At 36.0% G+C, this 15,025-nt stretch overlaps 1 pseudogene; it reads right to left on the bottom strand.

Moving 5' to 3' along the window:
• Positions 1-7,078: 7,078 nt before the first annotated feature.
• LOC141417822 (olfactory receptor 8C8-like) lies at positions 7,079-8,036 on the bottom strand (annotated as a pseudogene).
• Between the last annotated feature and the right edge of the window lie 6,989 nt (positions 8,037-15,025).

Below are 15,025 nucleotides of genomic sequence, written 5' to 3'. Positions count from 1 at the left end.
CTGGACCACTGACGTTTGTGATCTCTACTTGTATCATTTAGAACACAATTGAATGGATTCCTAGGCACATACTTGTCCTGCATAATAGGGAGTAAGATACATAGAAAGCACAGTGTTTAAGCAACAGTCAAATCAATTTTTAGAGGTAAGGGCATAAATCCATGGTGCTGTACAATTTAGCATCATCCATAGAGTTATTCCTTGAGACATGCCCTCTCATTTACATCCTCATTTTTAAATTAGAGCTGTGGCAAATACCCACTGCATTTGTTTCACATTATTGTCACCTAAGGTTTGAATGTTGTTAAAAATTTTTTTCTTATAAGCTGAAAAATTACAGAGCTAGTAAGTGTGAAAATGGGTAGAAAAAACATATTCACTCATCTCTTCAAAACTGCTCTTGGGACTCTGGTAATCTTACCTCTCTTCCCTTAGATAATGATTATTTAATTTGGTCCAGGCTGCTGTCTGTCATCTTCCCCAAAAGAACTTAGAAGTAGAAGAGAGGTTAGATTGTACCCATGTATGTGCTTACTTACCAGGACTATTGTCCAAGTGCCATTATCATTTTCATAGTGTATGTACAATTTTAACTTTTCAGAGCAATAATTACAACTCCTCTATTTGCTTGTTAGTAGTAAAAACAGTAGTCATAAGTAAGAGTCACCTAGAGAACTGAATTTCCATAAAGACTTTTAACTTTAGTACAACTTTGTTTACTGCCTCTTTAGTTGAATGGTCCTATGACAACTAAGCCTATGACAACTACTGACCTTGCTCAAATGCCATGACTATATCTAGTTTCCATTGTCCCCTATGTTTTTGCAAGACACTAATAGTAAAGAGTGTTACTTTGATCCTTAGTACATTCATATCCCCTATATGAATTGGATGCTTATAGGACTAAGGTACCATTTTTTTCCTAAACAGAATTGCATGATTTGGAAAATAGTTCATCCTAACTGAAGCTTATCTCATAATCACAAATTCTTCTTTATATTTGCCATAGTTTATAAAATCTTTAAGAATGACTTTACTAGCAATAAAAAATCATTGTGTTTCTAAGGTGAAATGAAGTGGGGTGGGTTTTTATCTTAGCACACATAAACATGATGAAAAGTCCTCCACTGAGAATATGGATTAATGGATAATTGTATGTCTTTCATCATGTTCTAAGAACTGTCATTTGAAAGGGGAGAGGAAAGGTTTGGTCTGCTTATTTCTTCTACCATAAGAGATTTTTAAGTAACTTGGATTTAATTTATAGAGTTAACAATAGGAGTGAAATACCCCAATGATGTACAAATGTTCCTGTTTAAGGAGAAATCTTCAGCTAAAGCAGAGGAAACTCTCTTAGGTTTCCTTGAGATATGTTTCTCCAATACAAGCAAGATCTGGTTTACAGAATTGGCTTTGCACAAAAGCTTTCAAGAACACATCTGTTATAGCAAAGAAAGGAGTAACTAGTTCATATTTTCTAAGAATAAAAGTTCAAGAGTTATTTGTTTACTAGATCTGAAACTATGGATTTGGGGCATTTCTCTAAGTTGTTTGTATAATTTTATTCAAAAGAAGTTTCTTACACAGTCCTTTCCCAACCTGAACAGGGAGAGAGACATCTGAGTATTGTGCTTGAATGACTATGAGGCTTTATTTGCCTGCATAATATACTTTTCTTTGATACAGGCTTTTTAAAGGTGTTTCATATTGAAAGTTGGGATATTGTAAAAATTTTATCAGAGATGTCCTTTAGTGCTATTTGAAGTACCCATAAGAAAGTACTTATTTTCTTTTGTTATCATTGCAAGCTTCTTAATGGAAATTTTATAGGAATAAGAAGAAAGTATACATCTATGTTAGAAGATTAAACAGATGTTAAATGATGGTTTGCTGTATGATAAAACTGTAGGTACTATTGAATCAATTACTTTGGTTTTCTGGAAAAATAAATAATTTTAAGGAGAGCTAGATTTCTTCTGTTTGGATGATTCCAGGCTTTAACATGATTCTTTACTGAGAGAGTTTGATTAGCTGAGCTAGTACAATTATTATTGCTGTTTTGTTCTATAATAGGACCTGTAATTTTAAGATAAAATGTATGTGTTGATGGGCTATAGGTGGTGATGAAAATACTTGAAAAATTAAAATTTCAGAATATTTTTAAAATAAAGTTTCAAGTTACAAAAAAAATGAATAAATACATAAATGCACCTGTTCCAAAGAACAGAGAAAACACAAGTATGTGGGAACTACAGGTGCTAAAGGTTTTGGGTCTGTCCTCAGTTGACCTGTTGTGAAAGATGCTGGAGAGAAGAAACTATAAGAGACAAATATGATGAGACTGGACACCACAATGAAAATCTCCAGTTTACTGACATGGGTACTAATGCAGAAGTGCTGGAGCAAAGGGAGGATGTCACCAAAATAGTGATTTATGGTGTTTGCATCATAGAAAATCAGTGTCAGTAGGCATCCAGTGTGGATCATGCATCAGAAAATGTCATCAAGTAAGGACCAAGTATAAGGTAGGAGGACACTTTAGAAGACATGGCATTTAATACAAAAGTGGATTGCAGATGACCACATAGAGATCATAAGCCATTGATGTCAGCACACAGCACTCAGAAATGGCAAGAAAGTAGAGCTGGGACAGATAACCCATGAAAAGATAATATTCTTCCTTAATATGAAGTATACCAGCATTTCGGGTATAACCACAGAAGAATAAGAGATCTATGAAGGACAAGTTAAAGAAGAAAAAGTTTGTGGGTCTGTGATGGTGTGAATTCTTCACAATGACTTTTATCAAATCCAATTTTTAAAATTCAGTGATGATATACATTACTATGACAGAAAGAAGAAGAGTATTACTAGATAAGTTTGGACTGTTAAGCTCACGAGAATGAATTCAGTCACAAAAGAGTCATTTGGGAGAGCCAAATGGCTCTGGCAAGAAAATCTGTGGGAACAGAAAAAACACCTGAGTTAGAGGACAATCCAGCTCTTCTGATCATAGTCCTAAGTGTGGGGCGCATACAGGAAAGGTCTGAGACTAGGCCCACCTGAACACAGAGAATCAGGATTTATAGAGCACAAACAACTGGCATTACAGAGTGATGGCCAAATGTAAACGTATCTTCTAGTAAAAATAAGAAAAAAAAAAGAATAGACCAGGGCAGAATTATCATTCTGTCATCATTTCTGCCCTCACTAGAGCCCTCTCATCACCAATAAAATAGGAGACAGAGGCACTCACAAGATGATGCTAGCTGCTCATTCAGACTTGTCTTTGGTGTGGTGGGAAGGTCGAAAAATATTTCAAACCTAAAACTAAAAGAAAGAACCTGGGAATGATTACTTACTGCACTATGTCATGGAGAAAGTCATATATCTAGAAGAATGAGGGTCCAGTTTATGGACAAGGAAGCCCTAATTTGAAGTGGACAGGCATTTTAAGAACAGCCATATTAGCTTAGATGATACTAGGAGGATAAACTGGCTGGAAATGGACAGAGGCATCTGATCTGGGGAGACAGACACTGGACTATAGACCTGAAGCTGAATGCTGTGCTCTTTGGTCACTAGAAACACAAGTTCCACCAGCAGCCTCAAAGTCCTTTGGCCACTAGGAAGCTTGTCCTCCTCTCCCTGTGTCTAGTGCAGCTACTGTCCAGGTGGTGGAGCAATTACTGTTTGGGCTACAATAATGGAGCAGGGATGCTCATTGTTCTTGCTCCTGTTAAAGCCATGGTGTGCTGTCACATCACACCACCTTGCTGTTGACTTCTCCCCTAGAGCCCTTTCTAGGCTACAACCTGTCAGAAAAACCAGACCCAGACTCTAACTGTACTAGTCACACCTGACTGGTCAGGGCTCAATACCTTCACTTGTGACCCATTTTCCACTCTGCCATGCAGTGGTTAGAAATCTCTGTCCTTATCTTTATTCCTGAAGAAGAAAGAATAAGGACTGGGGTAAAAAATACCTAAAAATCTTTCATTAATAAGTCAAGATTGGTGAGAATATTTCAAATCCATTGAATGATGGAATGGACTTGGCAGTAACCAAACACCAGTCAGTGGATGCCAAAATATTAAGTTTCTGAACTATCTAACTTCATGGTCTCTTTGAAAGTTATTGCCCTTTTAAGTTCATGCTACTTAATTTACTGAAACCAAGTTATTATCAATATAATTACCTTTTATTAAAAGATATTTCATATGCCTTTAACACATGTCAATATGGGCTTGAATGTAAGTAGAATAAAGACTTTCCCATTCATGTTTTGTGTACAAAAAGACTATGATGCAATAAGAGGATAATAAAGATGTGACAATAGCCATATATTTACCAATTTTCTCATACAAACCATTAGAAAATTAAACAATTATAAATCAAGTTTATATCTTCAAAACTATTTTATATTTAATCTACTTATATATTAGTTTTCAAAACTCAAGACTTTAAACAATTTTATTTATAAATATTACTAAATCAGTTACATTTTCCATGTTAATATTAGAAATTCTACCAGCATGTAGGGTGATTTAAGCTTCATCAGGCCCTTCTGCTGACTACAGTGTGGTGCTTAGACCACATATTATGTGCTGTGCCTGTGACTCATGTTTCACTTCTAGATTGTGCCAAAGGTTTGTAGACCTAATGTTATACACTTCATTTTATGTCTTTAATAGCACTCTGTGTACTATGTGTTTTGGTACAAAATTCAAACCAGTTTTAAGCACTCTGTTTAAACACGCATTGTAATGAATATAAGTAAAAATAAAAAGTAGACACTAGGCACTCAATTCTGCTTGAGAAATTAAAATTTAAACACATTATAATATTTAGGTGAATAGAAATAATTAACTTTCTTCTCCAAAAGCAATATTTTTAATCAGATTAAAGTCTTAACCAGCACTGTTATCTTTTGAGGTTATTCTTCTAAGCCAATGTTTTTAAACTTTTCAAAAATCGTATGTCTGAGTGGGGTGCCAGTGGCTCACGCCTATAATCCTAGCTACTCAGGAGGCAGAGATCAGGAGGATCCAGGTTTGAAGGCAGACCAGGTAAATAGTTCGTGAGACCCTATCTTGGAAAACCCTTCACAAAAATAGGGCTGGTGGAGTGGTTCAAGGTAAAGGCCATGATTTCAAGCCCCAGTACTGCAAAAAAAAATCATATGTTTGTATAATTATAAAAATCTCAGTGACTGTGGATACACCTTTGTGTTAGAGTGAGTGCTCAGCACATATGAGGTCCCACATTTAACTACCAGCACCAAAGTAAAAAATAATAATTATAGTGATAACGAAATACTGTAACCTGTCAAGGCTATAGGCACTGAAAGGCATGTGTCCTGAACTCGTTCAAGGTAGTGATGGACAAAAGAAAATTTATCTTCTGTGTAAAATATGAAACCAGAACATTTTCTTGAATATAACTTTCTATTATTTTTATTAGGAATAACTATTTTAGTTACTCCAAATGGTGGCATAATATCTAATAGTTGTATGCCTTTAAAGAAATAGTGATTTGTCTCAGCAAAAGTCTTGATACCAACTCCTCAGCCTCCCCACCGAGAGAAGTAACCAGAATTACATACACATTAGCAAGAAACACTTCTTTGCAGCCCACACTCTTTACTGAGTTTGAAAGGCAGACTTCTGCAGGGGCACATGCACTGTTCTGAAACCTTGCACACCATGTCAGCCAAGATCCTCATTCCCACAGAACCTCCCCTTTTGAACTTATTCTGAAACAACCCTCTAGGTGGACTCTCTTCCTTCACAATTTTCCTTTCTTCCCCTCCATTTCTGCATAGGATTCGCAATGCATTCAAAAACTGGGCTCTGCATCATTAGCTAAAATGACATTAAGTAAGTCACTTAATCATTTCTTCATCCAGATGATAGACTTATATTTAAGTGGCTATGTGAAGAATGTGGCACATAGTAGGGGCCCACAAAGTCAAAGGATTCCTCTAGATGAAAAAGTAAAAAAATAAAATTTACATATTTAAGAGTAAATCATAATTGCACATGATTCATACCATATGTTTTTGCTTGTGTTTTCAACTTCCACTTACTTTTTTTTCATTTTAAGTTTATAAATTTTTAATTTATGTATGGTACTGAGAATTGAAACAAGACCTTATATAGGTTAGGCAAGTGTTTGACGACTGAGCTACATCCTCAGTACCTTGTTTGTGCTTTTAAAGGAAGAAAATAAGCCTTGATTTGCAAAAGAGAATTCTTGTTATGCAACTGCAGAAACAAAGAATCTTAACACAGCATGTGACACTGTATCATACTGCCAGGTATATTATTGTATCACTTTAGAACACAAACACAGACACACCCCACATATATATGAAAAATTAAGCATGACTTCAGCTCTATTAATGACCAAATAACCCTTGATTGATGCATTCTCCGTAGTGGTAGTGTTTGGAAAAGGTAGGCAGAGAGCTAGGTTTTACACATCCTCACACATTCAAAAGTACGATTAAATCCAATAGCATGCACATTTCCATTACAAATTACAGGTTAAAAATACAAGAGAAACAACTGACAAAAGAACCATGGAAAAATATGTACATTTTTATGCATTTTTCATGCCCTCAATTTTTATCACCCCTTTTGTGTGAATACCATTATATGGAACAAAACACTTGGAACAGTAAAGAGCTTGCATAATTGTCTCAGAAAAGCAAGAAATAAATGAGCTTATCCAAAAGTACCTGAGCCATTGACATTTCTTGATGGACAATACATGCAAGGAAAAGAGTAGGTAGTGTTATCCTTAGATAGGAAAAGATCATGCTATGGACTCCATTTGGTGCAGACAATAAATACTAGCATGAAGACACTTCAGGCCTGAGGATGTTTCATATGTAGAATAGACCTATGCAGTCACATGCAGAAGAAAATGTATTACAGTAAAAGTGTTTCCTAGAGTTTAGAAAAAATGATGAAGAAAAGAAAAACAGAAACAGTAGAAGAATGGTAATGAAGAAGAGAAGGAAATAGAAGACCAAGAAATGGGGCCAGAGACTGAAGCATCCCCACTGTTTGAATCAGTTTGTGATTCTCTTCAGGGTTCTTTTCAGAGCAAGTTTGACATCCTTATTTCTGAGGCTATAAATGAGGGGGTTCAGCATGGGTACCATAAAAGCATAAAACACTGAGAAAAACTTTTCCTGGGCCAGAGACACGGTGTGTGATGTTTTGATATGAGTGAGTAGCCCAGAACCATAGAAAAGGCCAACAGTTATTATGTGAGATCCACAGGTGCTCATGGCCTTGGACCAACCCTTGACTGATGACATATGAATAATATTGAAAAGAATCAAAGCATATGAGATTAAGATAATGAGGCTAGATAAAAAGGCAGATATACCAACAACAGCAGAAGTCACTAGCTCATTGACATAGGTGCTGCTGCAGGACAGCTGCAAGAGGGGGAAGATGTCACACATGTAGTGATTGATGGTGTTGGAATCACAAAAGATGAGTCTGGTCATGCACCCTGTGTGAACCATGGCATCAGCAAACCCCATCAAGTGTGAACCAAGCATCAGCAGAGAACATGTTCTAGGGGACATGATGACCGTGTATAGCAGGGGCTGACAGATGGCCACATAGCGATCATAGGCCATGACGGTGAGCACATAACACTCAGAGTTGACAAAAAAAGCAAAAGAAAAACAGTTGTGTCATGCATCCAGTGAAGGAGATGATATTCCTCTCTAAAGCAAAGCTAGCCAGCATTTTGGGGGTAATGGCAAATGAGTAGCAGAAATCAATGAATGACAGATTAAAGAGAAAAAAGTACATGGGGGTGTGAAGGTGAGAGTTCAGACAAATTAGAATCATTATGCCCAAATTTCCTACCACAGTGAGTATATAATTGACCAAGAACAGGAGCAAGAGGGGCATTTCGAGCTCAGGTTGGTCTGTTAATCCCTTAAGAATAAATTCTGTCACTGAAGAATCATTTTCCATAGCCATTTGCTTCACACCTGGGATCTGTAGGAACAGAGGTAAAAGGTGACATTGACAATGAACACTCACTCTTTTACCCTACAATGAGGGATGAGGGATGGAGCTGCTTGTTTCTAAGCTCATGGCTATCTGTAAAAAGAAAAAAAAAACATGCAAAGTGTCTAAAGAGCAAGACTCCCTAAACTCATTCCTGAGGAAGCCCCAGTATTTCCTTCTGCCACCCATGACATGTCTCTCTACCCATTAGAATGTGGTTAGATTTCTCAATTCTTTCAACATCATTTCCTTCCCTCTTCTAAGGCTTCATTAAGGATGAGAACTGAAATGAGCTAAATTTGTGGCATTCTCAAGTACACAGATGATTTATGGAGTTTTGAGTTTGAAGGGAAAATTTCCAGACAAAAATTAGTCTGACTCACCTTCATTCACCTTCAGACCTCACTGCTCTGGATATCAAGGTCTCTCCCTCCTCACCTTCCTGAGGGGTCCAAGTTTCAGAGGATGAAGGAGATAATATTCATCAGTGTACAATTGTCTCTGACCAGCTAAAAGGGAGATACTGTGAATATGCCATGATTTTTATTTGATAATAGCTCCACAAGGTTCTCATCATTAATAAGAAAGAAACCAACCTTATATGAACTTCAAGAACATTATCTCACTTAAATAGTATGTATTTCATACTCCACTTTTCTAATAAAATTGATTAGAAGAACAGAATATATTCTACCATTTATAATTGCCTCTGAGATTAGCTGAACCCCTTGAGGGTAGAAGTTACTGAACATGTTTACATTCTGTCATAGACCTAACACTGTGTCATTTGAGACCAAGTCCTGCTCAATCTTCCATTTCCCACCAGGAATACCTAGTTCCCAGGGAAGATCATCCTATGGTCCCCTTTGTCGATCTCCTTGTTATGCTCTGTATAGATCTACAAGATGAAAGTACAGGTGCACAATCACTTGACATTTCTTAAATACCTAAAGAAATTTGGATTATATTAATTAGCATTAGGTTATATAAAACAAACATTTTAGTAAAGATGTTGAAAAAATAGGAATAGAAATTTAATTTGCTATTAAATAAAGTCCAATTTTTTTTTAATTTCCTAACTATAACACTGTGAAGAAAAAGTTTACCTTCTTAGTTAGGTTCTGGCAGCATACACCTGTTCCTAGGTATTTGGGAGGCTGAGATTAGTAGGATCGGGATACAAGGCCAGTCCAGGCAAATAGTTTGCAAGCCCCCAACTCCAAAATTACCAGAGCAAAATGGACTAGAGTTGTGACTCAAGTCAGAAAGTACCTGCTTTGCAAACACAAAGCCCAGAGTCGAACCTCAGTCTCTCATGCACAAAAAACCAGAAATCTAATTTAATTTCTCTCACCCTTATTTATATAGTAAGTCCATTTACTGTGGATTCATTACAGACAATTTTGAAAAAAAATATAATCAAAAATCAAAATAAATTCCAAAGCCACATTTAAATGTCCATGCATGTATATGCAGTGCAGTTAATGTAAAGAAGCTCTCATTCACTCACCCATTTTAGTCAGCTCTGTTTAAATCACAGTGATATGCTGAACACATTCCTGCCATTCATCAAAGATAACACACTTGCTTTTAATGATAAATTTAAAAGTGATAAAGTGAAAGTTAGTAAATTTCATTCTCCTACTTGTGAATCTAGAATTGCTTTTCTTTTTCCACTTTACTATGCCAAATTGTGTGATACAGTTCAGAATGTGTTATCACACAACTTTGTACCATGCACATTTAGGACACTTCATTTTAAGTGACAAGAATGAAAGTCAAACCTACTTCCTTCAATAAAGCAGCCTATGCCAAAAAGGCATGTGGCACTGATAATTCAAATGCACAAATTGTTTCCTGTATGCTGGGCTGAGTTAAGCCATGTTGCAGGTCTCTTTCTCTCTTTGCGCTTGGTTTTATCTCAGTTTGATTCTCCCATGTAATGAGAAGACCACTGGAATCGCCAATTTTAATTGTAACTTTAAAATAATTGTAGCAGGAAAAACTACAGTCAAACAGCTATTTCTAATGAACCTCTTTTATCAGGGTTTGGCATATGTTAATTAGACAGAATATATATGCAACATAGAAGACAGTCTCTCAAAATCACATAAAGTGTGTTCCCTGTAAGAAAAATCCATGCATTTCCAACAGTGGATACTTAAAACAGAAAAAAAAAAAACTAGTTATACAGCTATTGCAAGGAAGAGAGACCCAAAATTTAACATTGAGAGAAAATGAAGATTTATAAACTAGAGAAGCATGTTTGCATGTGCACATTACATTGGCCATTTGATTGCCCTTCTTCAGGATGGTTTTTAAATCATTTGCCCATTTATTAAATGGTCTTTTTATTACAGAGCTATCTTTTCATTAGTGAACTGACTATATTATGGACAAAATAATTTTATCTGGTATGTGTATTGTAAATATTCTTCCAGCCTGTGGCTTGTGTTTGCATAGCTTGTTGATAAGTAGATCTCATTTTAATGAAGTTTGTTCAACCTGTTTTTCTGCTTTCCAGGATGTGACTAAATAAGCTAACCAACACAGTAATTTGCTATATTTCTTATAGAAAGTTTATATTTTAATAAGTTTGTGTATTGTTCTGAAGCATTGTAGAGGAAGTGTGTCCCCGTTTTGAGATCAAGGTGAAAGTTCATTGTTTTCTTTATGAATATGTACTATACCAGCATTAATTATTTAAGTTTTCCTCTCCCAATGGAATTCTTTTGTTGCTTTGTTCAAATCAATTCACTGCATAAATAAGGATCTGTGTCTGAATCTTTAATTCCATAGAATGGATTTGTATCTTTTTAATAAAAGCCATCTGTCTTTATTACATATCATTATACCAATTCTAAAAGCACTTAATGGAAGTACTCTCTGCATTTATGTTACCATTAGAAGGAGAATGAAATAAATGATTAGACTTGCAAGCTATTTATTATGATGAATGTCAATGAGGGATAAAATGGGAGGGAACAGTAGTCAGTGATGAAGGTGTCAGCTCAGCATGAAAATCTGATACCCAGAATATACAGGGAACTTAAAAAACTAAATTCTCCCAAAACTAATGAACCAATAAAGAAATGGGCAGGTGAACTAAACAGAACTTTCTCAAAAGAAGAAATTCAAATGGCCAGAAAACACATGAAAAAATGCTCACCATCTCTAGCAATAAAGGAAATGCAAATTAAAACCACACTAAGATTCCACCTCACCCCTGTTAGAATAGCCATCATCAGCAACACCACCAACAACAGGTGTTGGCAAGGATGCGGGGAAAAAGGAACCCTCTTACACTGTTGGTGGGAATGTAGACTAGTACAACCACTCTGGAAAAAAATTTGGAGGCTACTTAAAAAGCTGGACATCGATCTACCATTTGATCCAGCAATACCACTCTTGGGGATATACCCAAAAGACTGTTACTCCAGAGGCACCTGCACATCCATGTTTATTGCGGCACTATTCACAATAGCCAAGTTATGGAAACAGCCAAGATGCCCCAGCACTGACGAATGGATTAAGAAAATGTGGTACCTATACACAATGGAATTTTATGCAGCCATGAAGAAGAACAAAATGTTATCATTCGCTGGTAAATGGATGGAATTGGAGAACATCATTCTGAGTGAGGTTAGCCTGGCTCAAAAGACCAAAAATCGTATGTTCTCCCTCATATGTGGACATTAGATCAAGGGCAAACACAACAAGGGGATTGGACTATGAGCACATGATAAAAGCGAGAGCACACAAGGGAGGGGTGAGGATAGGTAAGACACCTAAAAAACTAGCTAGCATTTGTTGCCCTTAATGCAGAGAAACTAAAGCAGATACCTTAAAGCAACTGAGGCCAATAGGAAAAGGAGACCAGGAACTAGAGAAAAGGTTAGATTAAAAACAATTAACCTAGAAGGTAACACCCACGCACAGGAAATCAATGTGAGTCAATGCCCTGTATAGCTATCCTTATCTCAACCAGCAAAACCCCTTGTTCCTTCCTATTATTGCTTATACTCTCTCTACAACAAAATTAGAGATAAGGGCAAAATAGTTTCTGCTGGGTATTGAGGGGGGGGAGCGGGAGGTGGTGGAGTGGGTGGTAAGGGAGGGGGTGGGGTCAGGGGGGAGAAATAAACCAAGCCTTGTATGCACATATGAATAATAAAAGAAAAATGAAAAAAAAATAAAAAAAAAAAAAAAAAAAAAGAAAATCTGATACCCAGTGAAGAAGAGAAAGATGGAGGGATTGGGTAAGAAAAACTCAGATAAGACCTGTAACAGGCCTTGGTTCTTGTGTTACAGGAAGTCTGTAACACAAGAATGTCTATTAGAAGAAATCTCTGTTAGGCAGAAACTGGCCAGATGCAGTGAGACCCACACACCAGGCTCAGTCTTTGGCTGGGGTATCTCAGGGCAGTCATGGCCTCTGCCTGAGCTCTGTGGGGCACACAAAGGAGTATCTGCTACAAACTTACAGCTGTGCTCCTCATGGTTGGTTCTCCTCACAGGCAGCTGAGTAGGCTTCTTTAAGGCTGCCAAAGTCCAGTCCAAAACTTAACCCCCCCAAATTTTTCCTGATTTATTAGGAATGGTATCATTTGTTATATTTTGTGAATTATTTCTTATAATAGTAAAACATTACTGGTGTTATTCAAACAAGATATTTTACTTTAACATGTGCTTCTTAATCTCAAACATGTCTTACCTTCTAAAGTATAAAAACGGTAAAGCCATTGGAAAAGTAATGTTTATTAGTGTATATTAATTGTACAAAGGGGCTTTTATTGTGATATTTCCATATATGCGTATATGGAAATACGGTGAATTGCTTTGACCAATTTCACCTCTTATTGTTCTCTTTTATCCCCTAGTCTCACATTTTGCAACACTGTTTAGTGAGTTTCATTATACTTTTTTCATACATATATAATTTAATTTGGTCATATTTACTCATCAACATCTCCTTTCCTCCTTCCCCCACATTCCTTTCCCCCAGAAAATCCCCCATTTATAACTGTGTCATATTATTATTATTATCATTATTATTACTATCATTATTTAGAACTAAATTATACAAATGAGCAAAAACATACCATACTTGTCTTTCTAAGATTGGCTTATCACACTCAACCCAAAAATCTGTATATGAATTCATTTTACCTCAAATGACATAATTTCATTCATCTTTATGGCTGAATAATATTCCATTTGCACATATACCAAATTTTATTATTTTGTTTGTTGTAGGGCACCTGGCCTGATTCCATAACTTCACTACTGTGATTAGTGCAACAATAAGTATAGGTGTGAAGGTATCTCTGTTATCCCACCTAACATAAGCCCTAGGTTGGCACAGAAATTTCATATGATAGTCCTTTTTCTGAGAAACTTTCATACTGACTTTCATAAGGAATGCATTAATTTACACTCCCAAGAAAAAGGTAAAAGTGTTCCCTTTTTCACTACATCATTCTTCAGGATGAGTTGTTTGTTTTTTTCATATCTTTAATGAGTATTAATTATGCAATGTAGGGATTGATTATATTTCTGTATACTCATATAGTAAACGTTAGCCCTTCTGTCAGACAGACTGAATCTGAGTGTTCTTTTGATTTGCATTTGCTTTACAGTTAGGAATCTTGGATACTTCTTCATGTATTTATTTGCAATTTGTAATTTATTTGAGAACCAACTAGTCAGTTCATTTGGGAATTTATTATTTGAATTATTTCTTCTTTTGGTGTTTAACTTTTGAGATATTTGTATATTATGGATATTAATTCTTTGATAAAATTTAAACATTTTCTTCAGTTCTGTGTGTTGTGTCTTCATTTTGGTAATTGTTTCCTTCTATGTGCAGAAGATTTTTAATTTAATACAATTCCATCTGTCATATTTTGCTCTTATTTCCTGTTCTATTGGAGTCCTATTCAGACAGTCATTGACTATGTGTATATCTTTAACTATTTTCCAATAGTTGTTTTAAGGATGCATCTATTTTGATTTGACATTTTTACAGGGTGAGAGGTAGGAATAATTTGAATTCTTCCTTGCCTATGTGTATCCATTCCTTTCCCTTGCCTTATTGTTCTGGCTAGAAATTCTAGCACTCTATTGAATAAGAGTGGGAAGAGTGGATACCCTTGTTTCATAACTGATACTAGATGAAACACTTTAAGTTCAGTTTTCCCCATTTAGTGTGATATTGGCTATGTGCTTGTCATACATAGTTTTTATTATGGTGAGGTACGCTCCTTCTATTAGGTTTTTCACAGCTTTTATTAAGAAGGGATGTTGAATTATGGCAACATGTAGGTATTTAGATGATCATGTGATTTTTTTTTCTTTTATCCCATTTATGTGTTGTATTACATTTATTAATTTCTGTATATCGAGCCATCCTTGTATCCCTAGAATAAAACCAACTTAATCATACTGTATGGTATTTTCATTTTATTTTTTTAATTTTTTTAATTTTTATTGTTTTATTATTCATATGTGCATACAAGGCTTGGGTCATTTCTCCCTCCTGCCCCCACCCCCTCCCTTACCACCCACACCACCCCCTCTCTCTCCTCCCCACGCCATCAATACCCAGCAGAAACTATTTTGCCCTTTTCTTAATTTTGTTGAAGAGAGAATATAAGCAATAATAGGAAGGAACATGTGTTTTTACTGGTTGAGATAAGGATAGCCAAACAGGGAGTTGACTCACATTAATTTCCTGTGCGTGTGTGTTACCTTCTTTTTGATCTAACCTTTTCTCTAGTTGCTGGTCCCCTTTTCCTATTGGCTTCAGTTGCTTTTAAGGTATCTGCTTTAGTTTCTCTGCGTTAAGGGCAACAAATGCTAACTAATTTTTTAGGTGTCTTACCTATCCTCACCCCTCCCTTGTGTGCTCTCGCATTTATCATGTGCTCAAAGTCTAGTCCCCTTGTTGTGTTTGCCCTTGATCTAATGTCCACATATGAGGG

The sequence above is a fragment of the Castor canadensis genome, chromosome 2, assembly GCF_047511655.1.
Source record: "Castor canadensis chromosome 2, mCasCan1.hap1v2, whole genome shotgun sequence".
Taxonomy (NCBI): domain Eukaryota; kingdom Metazoa; phylum Chordata; class Mammalia; order Rodentia; family Castoridae; genus Castor; species Castor canadensis.
This window is presented reverse-complemented; position numbering and strand designations above follow the sequence as displayed.